At 31.6% G+C, this 23407-nt stretch overlaps 1 pseudogene; it reads right to left on the reverse strand.

Annotated features, from left to right (window-relative positions):
- Positions 1–877: 877 nt before the first annotated feature.
- On the reverse strand, positions 878–1902 carry LOC132751614 (uncharacterized; annotated as a pseudogene).
- Positions 1903–23407: the final 21505 nt, after the last annotated feature.

Raw genomic sequence — 23407 nt, forward strand, 5'->3', positions numbered from 1 at the left:
AAAAATTGCTCATCAGTGAGGTTTTCTTTGTTGACCTTAATACCTAAATCCTGTAAAACTTGAAAAGATTTATTAGAATTTGTTTCAGGTTTTGGATCTGATACTTCAGGTTTCCATGAATCCATAACCTTAACTTCTGAAAGAGAACAAAATACAGAATTAGGTTTGATTTTAATAACCTTGGCTGTCATATTACAAACTCTGACAGGAATCCTAGATGTAGTCCCAGCATTATCAAGGGAAACAACTCTTGGACATATATTTAAACCTGAAAGTTGAGGTTTCTCAATTGCTTCAGTAATAGCATTACAAACACCATCTTTTTTCCTCACTAAACCTGAAATAGTGGTAACCTGAAAAGGCTGAACAACAATTGGTGTTTTGCTTGTAGATTTCACTGAAATAGAATTGACACATTTCATAGCATCTACAGCTATTTTAAAAGGATCTGTTGAAGAAACATTTTCATCAACACTACAAAAACGTAAAACATTGGTACCAATAACACCAGGTACTGACTGTCGGTACTCTGTATCAGGAACAACTAAAATAGGAATAAAAACACAATTTTCTAAAATATCAGGAATAAAAACATCACCCTCAATATAACCTTTGTATGGGATCTTACTACCACTGGCACCTACAATATCTAATTTAAAATCTGAAATATCTAATAATTCAGGTTTTGGTTCCAAACTGTTGTAGAAAGACTCTGAAATCAAAGTAACCATTGAACCTGTATCAACTAAAACTTTGGTGTCTACACCACAAATTCTTGCTGTGCCCTCATTAGCCTCACCAACCAACCTATCAGATAAAATAGATTTGGAGCTCTTGTTGCAGCTGACTTCCTCAGTGTGCCCCACCACAGAGGAGTCTAAACTTTTGGGTCAACAGTTTTAGTGTTGTCAGACCTGTTAAAAGAAGAATTGTCAGAATTATTTGACCTAACATTAACATTCTGTTGATGACCACTCCCTCTAAAGTTTCCTCTGTTATAACCTGTAAAAGAATTTCTATTGTATCTTGAATAATTTCCTCTATAACCTGAAAAATTTCCTCTAATACCAGAAAAAGATTGTTTATTATGACCTGAAAAAGATCTGTCATTAGTTGAGGAATCTTGCTTCTTGCTGTCTTTGATGTCTTTTTCAAGAGACTGCATTTTGGTCATCAAAGTGTCCATCTTCTTTGAAAGATCTTCAACCATTTTATCCTTAGAATCTGAAATAGGTTGACATTGAACTTTTGTTAATTTATCTGATGTTGAAAGTTCTTGTTCTGCAGCTCTAACTTCTCGCAATAACCTGTTATAATCTGAAATAGCATCATACTTGTGACTTGTTAATAATTTGAGCTTTTCATCATGAAGACCTGTCCAAAATTTAGATCTTAACATATCATTTCTAGATGAGTGGCTGACATGGCCTCTTTCAACTGCAACCTGCAATAAAGTTTCTAATCTACAACCATATGAAGTCACATTCTCTGAGGGCTTCTGAGATTCACTATAAAAAGATTGCATGACAGATTCATTTGTTGAAACATTTCCAAACAAAGTATCAAGTTTATTTAAAATATCAGATAAAGTTGCCTTTTCTCCCAAAGGTATGAGAACCTGTCTGGCTGACCCCCTAATGATTTACGAATAACCTGTTAACAAATATTTTCTGTTAATGAAGAATCTGATAAGAGACATTTAGTCTCATATCTCCAAACATAAGTTACATCCCCTTTCAAAGGAGGCACTTCACCTGAAAAGAATGGTAATTTTACATCAACTTTTGGCATCTGTAATGCAGAAGCATTAAAAGGATTCTGAAATGAAGTTTTAACAATAGGTGTACTGGTAGGACCTGGACCTTTCAAAACATTATACTCATCAGGGTGTTCACTAGCCATGAAATCCTGAGGGTCATTTTGACTAAGTTTTACCAACTACAAGGTCAAATCCCCATGATTTTAACAAAATTTGACCCTCCAGTTAAAATCCTGAGAGTCAAATCAGGCCTATTGGAAATTTGAAGTGTCAAAGAGTCATTTCAAGGGTCAAACGAACACCCTGCTCATCTTTAGTAAGAACCACATAATCACCAGACTTCTTCAAAGCTTCTAAAACTTGAGAAATTTGCGTATCAGTTAAAGGATCACTGTCTGGTTTGTCTGCACCTGAAATAAAACTCTTAATTTTCTCTGTAAGTTTTCCACCTGTAGCAATAGTAAAACACTACAAATATAAACACTGAAAATAGAACACAATATATAAACACAAAACCAAACCACGGGTACAGCTGCTGACTGAAATTTCAAATAATGTGATAAATAAATTCAAATTGACCTGGCCACCATCAAAGCATACAGACTATAGGGAATTTCTCAAAATAGCCTATAAACCCTGAAATTTTAATCACATATACATATAATCACAATATATCACAACACTGACCCAAAACTGTGTCCTCTGAAACAACTGAAATAAAAATACAACACAAATATAATATGCAAATTCCTGTATAAACAACTAATACCTCTGTACACCGTACACCTCTGGCTTCTGCATACAAAATCGAAATGACCTCTTCAAAATAAACCGAATATCAGCTTCAACACAAAATAAAAGTACAGTGTTACCTGGTGTGCTCACCAACTAACAGTACACAACACACAGCTGTTACTTGCGTGTTATCACCAAATAAAAATACTGTATGTATAAACTATAACGATAATCCGCAAATGTTTAGTATCTTAACACACAAGTAATAAAATGTTTTACACCAATAATTGAAAAAATTGCTGAATTTACTTCTTAATTAAAACCTTAAACGGGCTGACTACAATGACAAAACTACTTAACCGTCAGGATAATACAATATAAGCGGTGGCAGCGTTTCAGTCCATATATTATAAAATATACAAATACTGTTTAATCCGACTTAATAATTATTTATGTAATCTAACGCGAAACTGTCATGAAAATTATGTATTGAACACTGGTATAAATTTACCTAAAACACAAAAAAACATCACAATACTAACCTCACATAGCTCCTCTTCTCAATCATACATCTACGGGTAGTGCAAAGAATGTGTGCAAAGATAGGCAAAAAGAGTGCTCGATAGTTGGGCAAGAATAATTCAGACCAAGAAAGGGACAATAAGTCAATAAATCAACACCCTAAGTTTTCAAGAAAAAATAATACTGTGTTCCTAGAAAAATACCTATGACGCTGTTCGAATACAAAACTGATCAAAATACAAATATGTCACCTAATCATCTCAATAATATCTACTATAATATGTTGCTAACTGGTCAAAATATATCTGATCAAGTAATTACTGAAAAAAATATCTCGCGAAAATATATCATCAATTCCCCTTATTTCGCGACTACCGTAAATTCGCGGCCATCTTTGTTTCTATGATAGTCTCGGACTGACTGGTTTCTGCGCATGCGTGACCGTGGGAAAATTTTTACTAGGGAGAATTTACCTTGACCTCAAAAACATTAACACAAATCATGCTGTTTAAACATGTAAGAGCCTTCAAAACTATTTTTAATGTAAAACTTACCTTTTTCCTTATTCCCAAATATCTATTACTTTCAAAATCCATTTTTAATGCAAAATTGTCTGAATTTCAAAAAAATAAAAGTTCGTCTGCTTCATAGTAACTTTCCATATATGGAATTACCCGCCACCAATCAAAAAATGAGGCCAAGCATATTTTTATTGTTAAATTTTCAGTCCTGTATTTTTAATACTTTATTTTTTAATTTAAGCTTTAACCCACAGTGTCAATGAAGAAAATCTTCAGACTATATTCCCGAACATCACTGATAAATGCTAACAAATTTTTTGGAAAGATGGTGTATCTGTCCTCGGGGCATTTAAAATGTATTGTGAGCCAAAAAAAAAAACACATTAAAGAGACATGAGTTTTGGCAAAGTTGACCCAGAAAATTTTGTTATGGGCTCAGCACCTTTGTTTAGTCAGCTTGAAGAGGCTTATTTAGTTAAACATTTTCAGACTATGTCTGATTATGGGTATAGATACATATGCCAAGAAGTATTTATATTGCAGCAGAATAATTATGCTGTTCTCCTAGGCAAAAGGAACAAGTCTCATCCTATGCTTACTGTATTTAAACACAAGATATATTCACTAATTGAAGCAAAAATTTAAATGAAACCCCTTCTTCATCACTGATTGTTTTCATATTATCAATTTAATTTTACTTTGCAACACATTTTCTTTTGTAAATAATGTTGGTAAATGTTCTATAGTGTGGGTCATGTCAGTCTCTAACCACCAGAAACATTTCATTCAACAATAAAGTATAATTGAATTTTCAATGTTTAGGTAGCACCTAATTTCATATTACTGTTAATCTGTTAAATGTGTTAGAACAGTTATTTTTTTATTAAATGCTCACTTTGGACCAAGTAGTGACCAAAACCAAATATTCAAACTTAGATGTGGCCTAATTGTACTTTTTTGCAAAGAACTATGGGATTACGTCATTTCCGCGAATGGCGGGAAGTGAAACAAAATGGCCGCCTCCATTGATAAATGTAAACAAAAGGTGACATTGACCCTTGTTGAAGATTATACATGTGAAATATTCGTGAGAATTATGAGGAAATAAATTTTTTTAGCAGGTTAGTGATGTATATTTTCTACTTGTTGACATTTTATTGTTTTGTTACGCCGGAGAATGCTTAGCGTCGCGAATTTACGGTAGTCGAGGATATGAAAAATTTACGTTTTACATGTCAACACAAAAAATACACATACCTCAATATTCACACTTTACACAATGATAATATGAAAAAGGCAAAGCCTCAAAGCGAGCTCGATTTCCTTGTATGAAAGCTCATTTTTATTTCAAATGCAGTGACGAGTGCGTGTGACGTCACACGTACTGTGTTAAATATGGCTCCGCCCCTGTCGTGAAATGAATAACGAGTTTTGAAAACGTTGATAAAACTTTGTTTATTTTATTTCATTCTATAATTTTTCAAGCGAAATAAAGATTATTTTAAGTGAAATAAATGTAAAACTTAACACGTTTGCGACATTAAATTAGTGTACTTGATTTGTTTGTTTTGCACGTGCTGTTTGGCGCTACGCTGTGACGTCACGTAAACAATACTTTAAACGTCTGTACAGCGTTAACGACTGAATAAAAGATATTGGTGTTCGGATTCATTTTCTTAGTTAGACCATTTTCTTTCATTCTAGATAGTTTTCACAACAAAATTTGACAAAAAAAATGTTTTTATTTATCAGATTTTTCAAACAAAATGGCGCCTTCGATTTTCATTTTTTATACACAGCTTCCGTTATTCTGGTTCCCTGTCCAATTATGGTTCCCATAGACGTGCGCGGGTGACCAGTCTACACATCCGTTTTCAGTCAGAATTCCTCAGTTTTTATCGTTATCTTTCAATTCGAAAGGTTGCGATGTGTCAAATTCGTTACTTTGGACGAAAGTTTTCAAAACCATCACTTAGCAGGTACTCGCGTTACCGTAAAGCTCGCTTTGCGAGCAGGCCCTTCGGGCCAGCTCGTCGAGCTCGCTATAAAATCCAATAATTTACAAAACAAAAATATTTACAAGGTAATTTAACAGGAGTTACCCGTTAAATTGGGATTCAGAATAAAAAGTTCTGCTCACTGTTCATATCCTCATTCCATGGTGGTGATTCATCCCGGCTCCTCGTAAATTCTACACGTCGTGAAGATGATATTAAATCTATGGAACGCGTTATCCGTCTTATTTCTCCTTGCGCGCGTAAATCCTCCAAATGAATTTGCTAGACTTTCAAAACACCGATGCATCAGATTTAAACACATAAACACTATATCTATTCCTGGATCCTTTCAAATCCTTCCAAAACATCCAAAAATGAATATAAGTTGTTACGAGCCAGGCGTAACGAGAAAGAAAAGCCAGCAACAAACTTGTAACAATAACAAATTTATTACAGAAAAATTATTAAAGAAAAATAAAATAACAAATTATGTTAACAAATACCTGAAGTCCAAATGAGAATGAAAAATTACAAATGTCTAGTCTGATCCTGGAATGATCCTTTTTCAATAGCACAGTTAAATCCAAGTTAAATCCAAGAACACTTTAGAATAAATTCCCACAATAAAATCCACAAGAATAATTAATAATCCAAGCTCCAATAAATCACTTAATTTATAAGTTGAATAATACTCCAAATATATTGATGACTTAAAGATCACTGATGACTAAAAAGGTAACTGATGACTTAAAGATAAAGATTAATGAAAAATGTCTCCTTATATATATTAACTAAGAAGTTTCTAGAATAGTCTTCCATTTACTACAGTAATCATAATCTAGCAACTTCACCAATAAAGATCATTCCAGAAGTTTCTATCTAAATATAATGCATGAGTTTTCTACAATAGTTAAGAACCTTCTAGTACATACATGTAGTTTATGTTCTAAAAATAGAACAATGATAATATTGGAAAAACCAACTGGTCAGATACAAACTATATACATGTAATATGTTGCATACATAACACTTCCCCTCTTCAAGAAAAAGAAATATGAATGAAATGAAGATTTCTTTTACATAAATTCAAACAATATAACTAACAAATAACATAGGAGAAATGTTTAACAATTTTATACATTCATATATATGTGTATTACAAACAATAGCAAACAACAACAAAAACATAACCAATCATATCATATAAATGTTAAATTTAAAATACTGCAAATAACAGTTTTAGACACGTGAAAGTGCATCAGGGATCAAATTATCTTTCCCTTTAATGTGTCTAATGTCAAGACTATATTCTTGCAAAAATAAGCTCCACCTCAACAACCTTTGATTTTTGTTTTTAAGTTTATGCAAGAAAGTGAGGGGATTGTGATCACTAAAGACAACAACAGGCAACTTTGAAGAAGTTAGATAAACTTCAAAATGCTGAATAGCAAGAATAAGAGCAAGGCACTCTTTCTCTATAGTAGAGTAATTTTTCTGATGTTCATTAAACTTTTTAGAAAAGTAACAAACAGGATGGTCAACACCATTGTTGTCTTCTTGGATCAATACACTTCCAGCACCTATGTCACTAGCATCTACAGCTAACTTAAAGTTTTTATTAAAATCTGGTGCCAAGAGAACTGGTGCACTCTTAAGTATGGCTTTCAGGCTGTCAAATGCCATTTGACACTTGTCATTCCAAATGAATTTGTTTCTTTTCTTTAGCAAATTTGTCAATGGTTCTGCAATAACCGAAAAATTATTACAAAATTTACGATAATACCCTGCCATACCAAGAAATCGCATCAGTTGTCTTTTACAAGTAGGCACAGGAAATTCAGAGATAGCTTTGACCTTAGCTTCTATTGGTTTAACTTTACCCTGTCCCACTACATGTCCTAAAAATGTTAAAATTGCATGACAAAATTCACTTTTTGCAAGATTAACTGTCAATTTAGCATCACTAAGTCTGTCGAAGAATGCTCGTATAGTTTTGAGATGTTCCTCCCATTCATCAGAGTAGATGATTGCGTCATCAATGTATGCGTCACATCCGTGTAGACCAGATATTACCATGTTTATTAGCCTCTGAAAAGTTGCTGGTGAGTTTTTCATACCAAATGGCATAACTTTATATTGATACAAGCCGTCTGGTGTTACAAAGGCTGATATTTCTTTAGCTCTATCAGTAAGTGGAACTTGCCAGAATCCTTTTAGAAGATCAAACTTTGTTACATACTTTGCTTTTCCAATTTTGTCAATACAGTCATCAATTCTTGGTATAGGAAATGAATCAGTTTTTGTTACAGAGTTCACTTTACGATAATCTGTACACATTCTATATGTTCCATTTGATTTTGGTACAAGAATACATGGAGAGCTGTAATTGCTTTGACTTGGTTCAATAAAGTCATTATCCAATAAATACTGAACTTCTTGTCTTAGGTACTTTTGTTTTACAGGATTTGTTCTATATGGATGTTGTTTAATTGGTTCAGAGTTTTCAAGAATGACGTCATGATGTATTTTATCAGTCCGTGTGGGAATATCAGGAAATAAATGTTCATATTCATAAATAAGCTGTTTCAGTTCATCTCGTTTCGACGGTTCTAAGTGAGCAAGTTTTTCATCCAGATTTTTCAGAATATCAGAGTTTTCAAGCTTTGCTGAACCAGGATCAGACTTTTCAAAATTTTCATAACTATTAGATTCAACTGAACATTGATTTTGTGGAACAGAGTTTACAACAGATATAGGTTTATTAATTGTGCTATCTCTGTCAAAATATTCTTTTAACATATTTATGTGACACATTTGTTTTTGCTTTCGCCTCCCAGGAGTATTAATAATATAATTAAGGTCACTGATTTTCTTTGCAATAGTATAAGGACCAAAGTATCTTGCCTGTAATGGTTTTCCAGGTATAGGTAAAAGAGCAAGTACTTTATCACCGGGGTTAAAAACTTCTTTCCTGAGCATTCTCATCATACCTTGATTTCATTTTACTTTGTGTTGATTTAAATTAAATCCTAGCTAACTTCACATGCATATTAGTCAAACCTATTTCGAAAATCTGATACATACTGGAGCAAATTTAAAGATATGTCATCTTCAGACAGGAATTTCTCTTTAGAAGTTTTAAGGGTCCTCTGACAGTGTGACCAAATACTAATTCAAAAGGGCTGAAACCAAGAGATTCTTGAACAGATTCTCTTACAGCAAATAACAATAAATGAATGCCTTTCATCCCAGTCTTTTTCAGTGTCAAAACAATATGACCTAATCATATTTTTCAGAGTCTGGGTGAAATCTTTCTAAAGCACCTGACTTTCAGGGTGATAGGCTGAAGACCTATATTGAGTAATACCTAACTCGTGCATGACCTGCTGGAAAATACCAGACATAAAAATTTGACCCTTGATCAGACTGTACTGATTTAGGTAAACCAACAAAAGTGATAAAATTTCACAAGAGCCTTAACAATAGTTTTGGCTTTAATATTCCTTAAAGGAATAGCTTCAGGGAAGCGCGTAGAAGCACACATAATAGTTAATAAGTACTGAGAACCTGATTTAGTTTTTGGTAATGGACCTACACAGTCAAATAATAACTCTACTAAAAGTTCATCAAATGCAGGAAGAGGCTGTAAATGAGCTTTAGGTATTATTGACTGGTTAGGTTTTCCAACCATCTGACAAGTATGACAAGATTTACAGTACCTAGGATACATCTGCTTTAAGGCCAGAGCCAATATAAAATGACCTATTGAGAATTTTATAGGTAGGCGGTTTTATTAACACCTAAATGACCTGCCATGGGTGTTTTCATGAGCAAGCTTAATATTTCCTGGCCCGATATGATTTAGGGACCACAATTTGGTGATTTACAGTCCACTCCTCTTCAGCAGGGACATCGGGCGGTCGCCATTTTCTCATAGAAAAAATCCCATTCTTTTCATAATAACAAACAGGACTTGTAAAGCTTCATCTTCACTAAAGGCCTTTTTGAAAAAGGACTGAAAAATCTCAGGATCATTTTGTTGTTCCTGGATAAGCTGTGACCTTGACAAAGCTGTGTCATGACCTTGATCTTTAGATTCTCTTGGTTTATAGAAAAGTCAGATATTGAAAAATCTGTCTGAGTTTTCAGGCAGAGTAGGAGTGACGAGAAAAAATTTTATTTCATTATCAAAAAGACTGACCTATAAAAGTATCAGCTATAAGTCATAATATCTGAACAATAATTATCTTCTTGAATGGCCTTTTTAGCCATAACTCGAGTAACTGCACATGAAGGGTAAAGGTCAGGAATTCCTGCTCAATGGGGTCAGGTATCTGATCCACACAAGGAGTGTCAGTTACAAGTGGATTAACCACTACCTTATCTCCAGCTAAGTCATTACCTAGCAATAAATGAACACCTTTTAAAGGGTAAGAAAGATCTATTAATTACCTACAGCCACCGGCCCAGTTACCAAATCTGAGGACAAATAAATATTATTGGAGAGGGACATTAGAAAAACCCACACTCTACACCCTGAATAAGGACACTAGATCCAGAAGAAGTCTTCTCAGAAAAAGGCAGTGTATCTGCTAAAATAAGAGATTGAAGAAGCTCCTGTGTCTCTTAAAATTTTAATAGGAGTAGGTGGGCAAGTATCACCGATAAGTGACACGGAACCTTCCGAAAGGAATGGTTCATAAATCTCCATTAATAGAATCAGACTTGGGTTCCCTTGACCTTCAAAATTGCATTGTTTATCAATACAAGACTGAGGTTCAGACCTTGAAGTGGTAAAACCTGTGGGTTTGGTCTCATCACGTTGTTGTTGCCTCCTTTTTAAGGTAAAGCAATCAGAAATAAGATGTCCAGTTTTCTTGCAATAATTGCATGTAGGACGAGATAAGGGACTATGACCTTTATGTTCATCAGATGACTTTGGTTTGGGAGTATTTGACTGACTAGATAAGCCAGATAAATTACCAGAACTGAACTTGGAATTAAAATGTGAGGGTGTGGACTTCCCTTTATTTATAAATGAGACTTTGTGGGTTAAAGAATAATCGTCAGCTAGACGGGCAGCTTCTTCTAAAGTTTCTACCTGTTTTTCATCTAAGAAAGACTTAACATCAGAGTGAATACAACGTTTAAACTCTTCAACCAACATGAGCTGTCTAAGCTTTTCATGATTTTTATTAATTTTCTTAGATAGACACCACCGATCAAAATGTTGTTCTTTTTCTCTTGCAAATTCGACATGGGTTTGACTAATTTCTTTCTTAGAATTTCTGAATTTTTGCCTGTAGGCCTCTGGTACTAAACTCATAACCTTTCAGAATTAATTCTTTTACATTATCATAATTAGAGCTTTGTTTTCAACAGTAAGTTGCTGATAAATTTCACGAGCTTTGCCAGGTTAAGACGCTCTGTAAAAGTAATGTCCAGTGCTCTCTTGGCCATTTTTAAATTTTCAGCCCAACCCTTTTCAAAAAAATGAAGAAAATACTTATCAACTTCTTTTTCTTGGAAAGGTGGAACAAGCCTAATATTTTTAGTGACATCAAAATTTTGAAATTGATTCTATGTTCAAACTGATTTTGCTCTCTCTTTGATTTCTAATTCTCTCATTTTTAAACTGAAATTCTCTCTCTTCTTCTTTCTTTTCAAACTGCCTTTTCTTCCCTTTCTTTTTTCCATCTGTCCTTTCTTCCCTTCTTTTTCAAACTGCATTTTTTCTAGTTCAAATTTAAATTGAAGTTCAAGCTCTTTTTATTTTTATTTCAGAAAATTTCAGAGTGTTTTTCAACAATGTAAGAAAGTGCATTTCTTGTCCAAAAATATCTTCATCAAAAATGAATCAGAAGAATTTTTTTAATTTTCATTATCTAGATTTAATTTCTAATAAATATATGCAAAAAGATCGAGCAAAATTTTTAATACCTCCTCGGAAGGTTCAGCCTTACAAACTTTCTACAATTAAAAGACATGACTGCACTGCTTGTTTTAAAAACTCAGAAAGATTTCAAAAAATATTGAAGGTACACTTAATAAACTATTGATATCAAACTCAGATGAGTAAATACGTTAATTAAAATGTACAATAAACGGTAATAAATTCCAATAATGTAATAGCCAAAAAGGAAATATTTCAAATCCCGACGAGCCCCCAATTTCTGTTACGAGCCAGGCGTAAACGAGAAAGAAAAAGCCAGCAACAAACTTTTGTAACAATAAACAAATTTATTACAGAAAAATTATTAAAGAAAAAATAAAGAACAAAATTATGTTAACAAATACCTGAAGTCCAAATGAGAATGAAAAATTACAAATGTTTCTAGTCTAGATCCTTGGAAATTGATCCTTTTTCAATAGCACAGTTAAATCAAGTTAAATCAAGAACAATTTAGAATAAATTCCCACAATAAAATCCACAAGAATAATTAATAATCCCAAGCTCCAATATAATTCACTTAATTTATATAGTTGATAATATCTCCAAAAATATATTGATGACTTAAAAGATTTCACTGATGGACTTAAAAGGAAACTGATGACTTAAAATAATAAAATAATGAAAAATTCTCCTTATATATTTTAACAAAGAAGTTTTAAATAGTCTTCCATTTATACGTAATAAAAATCTGCAACTTCAAAAATAAAGTCTTTCCAAAAATTTCTTCTAAATATTGCATGGTTTTCCAAAACATTTAAAACTTTTAGTACTAATGGTCTATTTTTTAAAAAATAAACCCATGACTTTGGAAATACCAACTGGTCGAATAAATTTATAAGTAATTGTTGCATACATAAATTGTTCAGTATATTATTAAAACCCTCCTTTTATAGAGTGAACTTAACAATATATGATTCAACCGTCCTTATTGATGTCAATCTTTCATTTTACGATGGCAGTTTTTAATATATTATGTGAAACCCCCTTATATAGAGTCAAATTAAAAAATATATAATGTAACACGTCCCTTTTATGATTCAGTCTTTCTTATATGATGGATTTTAAAGAAAATTTTTATGTGAAACCATCTTATATAGAGTCAACTTAAATTTTTTGTGTAACCGTCCTTATTGATGTCGCTTTTTTATTGTGTGCTTAGAATATTTATGTGGAAACATTTTATTAGGTCAAAACAACACATTTTTATGAATTTTCTTTTATAAATCACTTAACACTAATTTATATAAAATTTTCTTTGAGTTTTCCGCTGTTGCTACAACGGTGCATATTTAGAATCCCCCGGTAAATTTTAAAACCCCCAGTTAAAAGACAGAACACACATATAATATTTTTGCACTTTAAAAATAAAGTAGCGGCGGGGTTTAAAAAATAGATGACATTCCCTAAAATGAAAAAATTGAATAATATATGAAAGTTGCTTATATTTTGATGCAAACCCCAAAAATTATTCCAAAAAAGCACATCTTAAAAAATAGATGCATCGTTTGAAAGATTTCATAATATTTGATAAGTTGACTGTATATAATGATTCTCCACATTTTATTTTATAAATACACACGTAAAATGATTGGTCGACATCATATAAAAGAACATTGACTCATATATTGTTCGTTGAATTATTAAGGAGCTTTTAAAATTATTTGAGTGCACATTTAAAAGAAGAGTACCACAGCATTATTTTATAAAAAGCAGTCAAGGGTTTTCCTGTAAAAACCTCCTTGGCCCTTTTATTAAAACAAATGTTTTTTTTTTTTTCATGTAACATAACTTCTTCATCTCAGTAAGTTTGATTTTTAATTTTTTTATTTTAAGCAATTTTTTCGTCAGCAAAGTAAAATGAGGAGTAAACTCTAAAAGTCTTTTCCACGAGGTTATAAAAATCAATTAAAAAAACAAAAAAAAAAAACCCCCAAAGTTTTTTTCATTTTTTTGAATGACATGATCTTGAAAAGGGTTTCAATGCTTTTAAAAAATACTTAAAAATCTTTTTTTGGAACACATATTGCATAAAGGTCGGCCGACATATACATGTTGGTGTGCACTTTTAAAAAATCGGGATTTTTATAAGTGGTTAATGAAAATAAATTTGTGTATTTTAGGGTTATTGATAGATAAAATTTTATGTCTAAGGCCCTGTCACACTAAACTGCACTTTTTACTGCGTTTGCACGGCTTGTTAAATTTAAACAAAGCGCCCCCCGCAATCGCAAAAAAACTCTATCTTTTTGATGACATGGAGACTGCACGGTGATCATGACTTTCTATGGAGTTCCCGGGTTAAAATGCGTTCTTACGGCTTTTTTAATTGGAAATTGTCGCGTTGGGACTGCGCTTCTACGGCGTTATTTGCGTTTTTCACAGCCTTACCGCGGCGCTCACACTCCCCAAAAATGTGTTTTTCTTCCCAGGATTTTTATTCTGAATAGGTGTACCTCCCCTGCACCTCATGAAAACGTATTTCAGTTTGCTACGTTCACCCCGGGGTTTTAAAAGCTTTTTCTTGAAAACACGTTTAAATTAACAGTAAAACTCTCTTTTTAAAGCCATAAAAAGGGTGTGGAAAAGGGTCTTAATGCGGGGGGTCTTAATTGTGGATATTTTATAACATATAAAATGACCACTCTTTTGCATTATTATGTAAAAAATAATTAAAAAATTATTTTTTTAACCCTTAAATTTTTACTATAAACTTATTTTATAAATATAATCCAAATCTAAACATTAGTCTGAAGTATTAATAAATATTTAAAAAAATTTTGCATAGGTCTTGTTTCATGTACATAATTCACATTTTAATTAAAAAATAAGTTCTTACAAAATGCATTTTCAAAAAGTTCATTAAAAATTGAATTTATTTTTCACCTTTATAAAACTTTTAAATAAAACTTTTAAACACATTTTTTTAATTCAGCTTTAGGGATAGCGATAAAAACAACAATCTTGTAATCATTTAAATACGTGGTTTTAAAAATTTGGGGTTAATAAAAAAAACCAATGTTTGGGAAACTAAAAATTTGGTTTGTCTTAAAAGTGGATAAGTGGTTGTCTTTTTTTGGGACATTTATCATTAAAAACATAAAGAACAAAAAATTTCCGTTATTTTAAAAAAATTGGTCTAAATAGGGGTTGGGTTTTTAATTCCTGGGTGGTCTTAAGTGGGGGATTCTACTGTACCATATTCTGCAATTTCAGACGACGCCTTGAGTGCGCAATGGTCCCCCGGGGCTTCCCGAATTCGCGTGGGGCTTTTTTAGAAAACAAAAAGCCAAAAAAGCCCTAAACGCTTTTAAAAAGCGGGGTTTTAAAACGTCGCACACCTCGTAAACGCCGTGGGACTGGCGTTATTCGGCGACCCTCTGCCTTTCAATGGCCCCTATTGCATTGTAGGAGATGCCGAGTTGTACGGTCCTTACGCGATCCCACAGCGTCTTATCAGGCGAGTGACGGCGTCTTTTGAGCATGCTCGAAAAACACCCGCGGTGGCTTCTATGCGATACCACTTGATGCTGTGGGGATGCTGCGGCAAAGTTTCGATTCTGCACCTCAGCTCCCGGGGTCTGAATTTTTCTTTTGCGCCCCCTAGTGTGACAGGGGTTTAATTAAATATTCTGCATTTATCTTTTTCTTTGATGTATTAAAAATTTAAAAAAAATCGATTTCCGTATAGTTAACCCCGGTACTTCGGGTATTAAATATGGCGGACATGAAAAATTTTTAAAACTTGTTTATTTTTAGAAAAAAATATTTTGTGTTTAAAAAAAATTTGTGGACTTTAAGTGTTGAAATATTTGTATAAGTTAGTGAATGGATATAATTATCAACTGTAATTATTTGATAAACAATGAAAGGGCAGAGAACGATTTTAAATTCCCGGTTTAAAAAAAGAACCCGGGTTTGGCCATTAGTGCCCCCAAAAGAAAAACTGACTCCAAAAAGAGGGTTTTTTGCAGCTTTTTTACATGAAAAATGGGTTTTTTTTGACCCTAAAATTTGTTTTTAACATGAATTTAAAAAGGGAATTGGTTTAATTAATTTTGAAATTTCGAAAAATGTTTTTTGAGGATTTATTTTTTGACCCCTAAAAGGAAAAAAATTTAAATTTTAAAAAAAAAAATTAACCCAAAAAAGCCCAACTGAATGCTTGAAATTTGTAGTCCCATAGGGTCATTGAAAGGGAAAAAGGGCCCGATTTTCGGTTAGGAACAAACTGATTTTTCCCGGGGGTTCGCAAACCAGGGGAGAGAACCTTTCAGATTAAAAACGTGACCTTTTTTTCCAAACCCCCTCTAGAATTGATCACTCCAGGAAAATTTTTTATGGGAAGGGGCCATTTTTTAATGAAGCTAAAAACCCAAAATTTTTTAAAGGAACATTTTAGCCGTCAATTATTGGAACTTTTTGAGATTTCTTGCGACAATAGAAATAATTTGGGGAAAAAAATAAAGCTCAAAAGAAAAGCGCTTTTTTGGCCCGGGTCCATGGTTTAAGGTTCCAAAATTTTTTAACCCGCCCGTTGTTTTTAACCAAAAATTTTAAGGATCTTAAAAAGGGAATTTCCCCAGTTAAAATTAAAAAAGAAACCCCGCCAAGTTGATAAAAACGGTCGTTTTAAGTTGGGAAGACGAGTTGCCCCGGGGAAAGGGAAAGTTCATGAAAATTTTAAAATTTCTTTTTGTTTTTGTTGAGGGTGTAGTGAAAGCATCAACCAATAAAACCAATTCAACCCAAATTTCCAAAAATTGTAATTTTTCCACCACCCCCTATTCCTTTTGGTTCAAATTTTTTTCATCCTATGGGAAATTTTTTAAAACCCAACTTTGGCCCTTTTCAACAAACCGAAACGCCCCCAAATTTTTAAAAATTGTTTTCCAAAATTTTTCCCCCTCCCACCCCGTGGGCAAGTGTTCCACTTTCCCCTTATGTTTAAGGTGTTTTAATTTTTATGGTTTCCCCCTTTAAGGGGATTTCCCCCCATCCTAAAACCCAAATTTGACTTCCTCATACCTTTCCCCAAACCCGAGAATTTTTTTCCACATTGGCATGGGGATTTGGGGGTATTTCTAGTTTTCATAAACCCCATAAATTTCCAGTGAAAAAACCCTGCAGGGGTTGGGCCCGGTTTTCTAAATGTTTTCGCAACAATTCCCAAAAACCCCACTTTTTTGTCCCGAAAGAATTTTTTTAACCCCCTGTCTCTGGTTTTTTATGGTCACCAAATTTTTTTCGGCCCCCAAACCGTTAAAAAAAGAGATTTGAAAAGGTGTGACCAAACATGGTACACAGTAAAATTTTTTCGGGGGAATGTTACCAAAAAAGGGGAAAAAACTTTTTATTCCCCCTGAAAGAAAAGGTTGCTGTTTTTTCAAAAAAATGACTTCTTTTTAGAGGGAAAAACTGTAAAATCCAATGAAAAATTAAAACCATTACAAAAACATTTCAACCAACCCGCTAAACACCAGGGCGTTTGGGGGCCCTCAGGGTTTTTTAAGGGCATTTCCCAATTTACCCTTTCCGGGTGATAACGCCCGGGCCCCAAAAAAAATATCAAACCTTCCAAAAGGGCGGGAAAAGTGTTGTGGATCGGGTGGAAATAGTTTTAAAAAAAGACCTTCTACACCCGTGTTCAGTTTAAATTGACCTTTTAAAATTTTGGCAGGTAATGATACGGGGTTTCCAAATACGGAAACCCCAAAAAAGACCCCTTGGCCATGCGCAAAAGAAGGTTTAAATTTCGTTTTGCTCTGTTTAATTCCGGGTTTTTTTCAAAAACGAAAAAAAATTAAAAACTTCCCCGGAGTTTCAAAAAAGTGTTTCAGTTTTTAAAGGGTTTGGTGCTTCCCTTAAAAGAAACATTTGGGGAAATTTGCATGTTTAACTTACGTTTAAAATTTTGAACTTTTTTCTGTAAAAAGAAACTGATTTTTCACCCCAAATTTCCGGGATAGGTTTGTCTGGTTTTTTGGGGTTTTGTTTTTCCCCTACGTAATTTCCCTTTTTCACAAGTGAATGATGGTGTTTTCTAGCAATGATGATATAGCTGTATTTAAAAAAAAGTAAAGATAAGTTTGGGTTTTTAGGGGTGATTTTTTGATTTGTCTTTTTTTTATCCCCCAAAAAAAGTACTAGGGCTCCCTTAATGGATACAACCCCATTGATAGACTTTTAAGATAACTTGTTGAAAATTGAATTTTTAAAATATGAGGGAAAAATTTTAAAATTTTTTGGGTTTTTGGTGATTATGAAAATCCCCAATCTGGGCGTGGCAGCTTTTTTTGTAAAATGATAAAATTTTTTTTTAATAAATTATTATTTCCCGGGAATAAATTTTAATTTAATTAAAATTTAACCCCAAAGGGATCAAAAAGTAAGGGACATTTAAAAGACTATGGCACTAGCTTTTTTGGGCTTATGCAAAAAACCCGGGTTTAGAAATTTTTTTAAAGGTCGTTTGGGAAAGAAAAAAAGTTGGAAAATTTATTGTTTACTTCCAAAAGGAAAATTCCCTTTTTTTTTCGTGTGTAAAAAATTCAAAAAACCAAAACTTTTTTTTATATTGGAAAATTTTTTATGATCCTAAAATTTTTTGTTGCCTTTCAATGTTTTTTAATTTTTTTTTTCAAGTCCCACTTATAAAACCAAAAATACTTTTGGAAAAGACCCCAAAACTATAAAAAGTTTGCACCAAAATATGCTGGGAAAAAAGGGGAAAAAAACGTTAAAATTTTATAAATCTAGATTTTGCTGAAAATAGGGAAAATTGAAAGTTTAAAAAATTTTCAATTTGAAAGTTGATATTTAAAATGTTTAAATTTGATTTCGTAAATGTATCAACCATTGGGGTGTTTATGACGGAGTTGCTCACCTTTATTTTAAAAGTATTATTTGGAAAAAATTTCAAGGGAAAAAAACTCGTTTAAAAATTTTTAAAAAATTTTTCCCTTTAAAGTGGGTGTAAAGAAAAATTTTTTTCAAAAGCCTTAAATTTGTTAGATTAGTAAACGGTATAACAGGCCAAAAACTTTTCAAAAGTTCTGATACAAATTTTTTTTAGTAAAACTAATTTAATTTTTAAAAAAAAAGTTTTTTAGTCAAAGCTAGGTTTAAAAAAACTAGTTTTAAAATGGAACATGTTGAAGGAAAAACTGGAGGTTTAGTAATTCAAAAATTTCCCATTTAATGATTTTGAAAAGCTATTTTTTAAAATTTTTTAAAAATCCTGAAAATAATTTTTTTTGCCAAAAAAGATTTTTATTCAATTTTTTTTTTGGAACCTTATTTAAAATAACGATTTTTTTTGATGTTTTGAAAGAATTGAACGACCTTTTTTTTTAGAGGGGCTAATTAAAATTTAGGGGGTTTAAATTTAAATCAAAAAAATTGGGGGGTCCCCTTTTATATTTGGGAAAAATAATTTTTTTTTTACTTTGGGAAGGGGGCTTTAAAGCCCTTTTTTTGGGCCTTTTTTCCCTAGAAATTTTGAGTTTGGGTTTTTTTTTCCCGATAGGTTTTGGGCTGAGGGTTTTGTGGTGGCCCCTTCAAGAAAGGGTTCCCTTTAAATGACGTTTTTTTTTTAAATATGAGGGGTTAAGCTTTTTAAAAAACCCTTTCCCCGGTTTTAAATTAAAATTTTTAATGGGTTTCTAAAATTTTGTTGTGTAATTTGGGCTGAAAAATTTTTGGAGTTTTCCCTTGAGGCCCAAGCCCGGGGTTTTTTGAAAAACCCGGAAAGGGTACAACAGACAATGTTTTTGTATTCATGGGTTATTAACAAAGTTATAAATAGTGGAAGAAAAATTTTTTTTGTGTTTTTTAGATTTCCAAAAAAGTTTTGATTATGTTTAAAAAGGGAAATGCCTTTGGACAAAAATTATAAAATTAGGTTTTTTTAGGGGAAATTTTTTAAAAATAAAGCTTTCGATGTTCAAAATGTTTTCTGGGTAAAATATTAAAAAATTTAAATGGGTGTTTTGAAAAGTTTTTAGGTGTGAGCAAAAGGGGGGTTTTTTCCATTTTTAAATTTTTTATGTTCTTAAAATATTTGAAAACCTTTTTTTTTATAGTAACCTTGATGGCTTGTGTAGATACCTTTAAAAAAGTTCCCTTTTTTATATGCCAGATGTTTTTTATTTTGCTGTAATTTTAAAAAAATTTTGCAAAACTAGTTTGAAATTACTAATGATTACTGTAATAGATGGAAGTTGGGTTAAATAAAAAACTCAAAGACTAAAAAACTCAAAATTTAAAAAAAGGTTTTGGGGTCCCTTTGATTCAAATTTTTTTGGGGTTTTAAAAAAAAGGTGAAAAAAAACATTTTAATCCCTTAACCGGTTTTTTTATTTTTACGTTATTTTCGAAACTGGTTTTTTTTGTTTATTCACAAAACTTTTTTCTGGCCAAGGGGTTTAAAAGGGAATTTTTTAAATGAACAAATATTTATATAAATTTACCCGATGTATCTTAAAAAAATTTGATTAGAATTTTTTGATATTAGTTTCCTACCTATTTTTAATTTTTGGTTTTGGGTCTGGGGATTTCCCCGGGGCTCCCTTGAGAGGGTTTTCCCCAAAAATTTTGTAAAAGTTTTGGGTTTTAAAAAATTTAAAATCAAAAAGAAATTTTTTTTTATGGAAATTAGGTCGCTGTCGTTTCAAAAAATAAGACTTTTAACATTATTTAAAAATTGGATTAAAAATTTTTTAATTTCAGATCCCCAAATAGTTAAAAAAATATTTTAATATGTTTTTTTGATGTTCTTTTTTTTATAAGGGAGAATGGTTTCGTTAAATTAAAAATTTTCTTTTTTTGATTTGGGTTTCATAGCGGGATGGGTATTTCAAAAAGTTTTGGGGTGTTTATTTGTTTTTTTTTAAATGTCAAAAGAATAAAAGACCAGTTTTTTTTCAAAAAAGGAAAGGGTGACTAACAAATTCCCCCAGAGCCTTTTTTAGAAAAATTTTGCATTTTTGTTTAAATTAACCCTTAAAAATTTTTTAAATTTTTTGAAAAATTTCGTTTTATCTTTTTCAAAGATTACGTATGTCTCACACAGATTAAATGTTGAAACCCGGTAGATTTGGGACCCGCCCAAAGGGCTATTTCCCTTTTGATGATTTGCAAAGTTCTGAATGTAAAGTTTTTAAAAGGGCGAGTTTCACTTTGTTTTACAAAAAGGGGATATTTAACCCAAAAAGAGTTTAATCGCCAAAATTATTGGAGACACCCAAAATGATAAATTTTAAATTTCTCTTATGCCCCTGATTGTCTTTTAAAAGTTTTGCCCTGTTTTATTGAAAAAGCTTTTTAAAGTTAGGAAAAAACAAAATTTTTATTCAACGTTTTTAAGGTTTCTAAAGGGGGGCAGTAAAACTTTGTAAAATTGGCAACTTTAAATAATTGTAAAATGAAAAATTTGTAAAAATATCTTTTATTTTAGTGTATACAAAGATATTGCTAAGCAAAATTTTTTTTTAAAAATTTGTCATCTTTTTGCCCTTTGTTTTTTGGCAAAGGTGACAAAAATGGTCTTTTTCCCGTAATATATTATCTTACTAAATTTAGCGGGAATTTTTGTTTAACCCGAAATACTAAAAAAGTAAAAATGCTTTAAATTTTTGGTAAACTGAAAATATCCCTTTGTTTTTATTTTTTGGGAGTTTTATTATTCTGTCAAACAGTTTTTTATTTTTTATAGTTTGTAATTTTTTGAAACTGTTTTATTTTGCAAAAATCAATACCCTTTGGGTAAATAAGTTTTTTTTACTGTTACATAAAACTGTACGGAAAAATTTTTCGTTAAATAATTTTTTGGGAGGTCTTATATGCTAGTATGTAAATTGCTATTTGTATTTGTTTTTGTTTTTTTTGCCCATGGGGCCCTTTTTCCTTCTGGTTTTATATGAAAAAAAATTTGAAAATTTTTAAACTTTGAAAATTTTTTACCGGTGCAAAAACGTTTTCCCCTGGGAAAAGGGTTTTCTCATTTAATATATTTCATAACTAAACTGTCGAATTTAAAATCTTTTAAAATTTTTTTTCTTTTTTCGACAATTTTAAAAGTTAAGTTTTCCCACCCGGCTTGTTTATTACTGAGGGGGCACAAAAGGGTTCCTGGGCATTTTGGGTTTTTTTTAAACGTTTTTATTAGATTAAAAAACATCCCTTTTCCCAAAAGGTTTTTACAAAACATTCGAAGTCCGACGTAAAAAAAAACCCCGGGCCTGATTAAAACGATTTTGGGGCCTAGCATAAATTAACCCCATTTTTTTTTAAATTTTGAAGTGTTTCAAAAAAAGAAGAAAAAACGCCTTTAAATTAGGTTTTTTTTCTCCAAGAAAATCTGTTATTATTTTTTCTGCGTATACATGAACAAGTATGTTTTACAGTTAGTTTTCCCTTTGATTGAAAAGAAATTTTCAGATGCAAATTCAAATTTCATCCCTTAAAATTCCCCTAAACTAGATTGCTGGATAATAAAAAATTTAAACTTAAATAAAAATGCTTTTAAACAGAGTTTTTTTTGGTCCCTTAAATCTAAGGGTTTATTTTTTTTGTGGGATCGTTTTAGTTTTACAAACAATAATATATATAATTTTTTTTCTGATAAAAACAAGTTTTAATTTTCTATTGCGTCCCAAATTTAAATTTTTATATACATTTAAATTTTTTTTTTAAAATTTTTGCACATCCTGTAATGTTGTTTCCCCAACGTTAGAAAAATTTTTTTAAAGCGTTCCTAATTTTAAAAAATTTATCCAACTTTTTTATAATAAAATTTTTAAACAGAACCCTTTTATTACAGAAAAATTATACATTTTAACTGTTTTTGTACGTTTTTGTGCCGTCCCTTTACCTAATGCTTTTTTTTTTGAAAATAAAATTGTTTTTTTATACAAATTTTTAAGGGGGATCCCTTTCAAAAAATATGTTTTTAAAGTAAAAAAAATTGTTTTATGTGTTTTCGAATTCGGGCGGAAAAATGATCTTTCTAAAATACAGAAATTTAAACCTGTTTTGTATTTTTCCCTTTTGTATCGTGACACTTTTTCCCCCAAATTAATTTTTTTTATCTGTTGGGTAAAAAATCTAATTTTTGGTTTTTATTCTTTAAAAAGTAAAATTTTTTCTACGTACGAAAAAGTGACAATTTTCGGGAAATGGGTACTTTCTAAAAAAAGGTCAGTTTTATAAAACGTACTTGAATCAAAAAAAGCACGACAAGGATTGTTCAAACCCGGCCCTAAAAGAAATTAAACTTTATGGGGAATTTTGGGTGTTTTGTTCCTTTTTTTCTTTAGAATTTGGGCTTTTCCCGCTTTTGTATTAAGGTCCCCGGGCCCTTTAACCCCTTTGGAAAAAAAAAAAGAACTAATACTTTAAAATATAAGGGGCAAATGAAAACAATTTATATTTTTTTTAAAGTTATGTCTTATTGAAAATACTAAAAAACAATGCTGTTAAAGAACCAAAAAGCTAAAACTAAAAAAACCCAAAAAGGAACCCCCAAAAGGTTTTAAAAAGTTTGGAAAAGGTAGGGAAAATTTAATTCTTTTTTTTTTTTTTTTTTTTTTATTTTTTTTCTCAGTATCAACAATAATTAATTTTTAAAACATTAATTAAAATTTTTGTCCAAGTTTTTAAAAACCCTGGTCACAAAAAGTTGTTTTTTTCACACCCAAAAACCCCCGCCCGCCCCCAAAATCCGGGACCCAAAACACCCACATTTCCCAAATTTATAGATACCAAAAAGGTTTAAAAAACTATTTCATATTTCAACTAAAGACACACAAAAAAGGCCCCAACCCACATCCATTCTAAAAATTTCCATTCCCCTTTTAAATAGTTTTTGGTTGAAATTTAAAACCCCCGGACCAAATGTTAAATTTTAAGGTTTTTTTTTTGT

Source organism: Ruditapes philippinarum, unplaced genomic scaffold (assembly GCF_026571515.1).
Source record: "Ruditapes philippinarum isolate M1 unplaced genomic scaffold, ASM2657151v2 ctg3272_1_1_1_1, whole genome shotgun sequence".
NCBI lineage: Eukaryota > Metazoa > Mollusca > Bivalvia > Venerida > Veneridae > Ruditapes > Ruditapes philippinarum.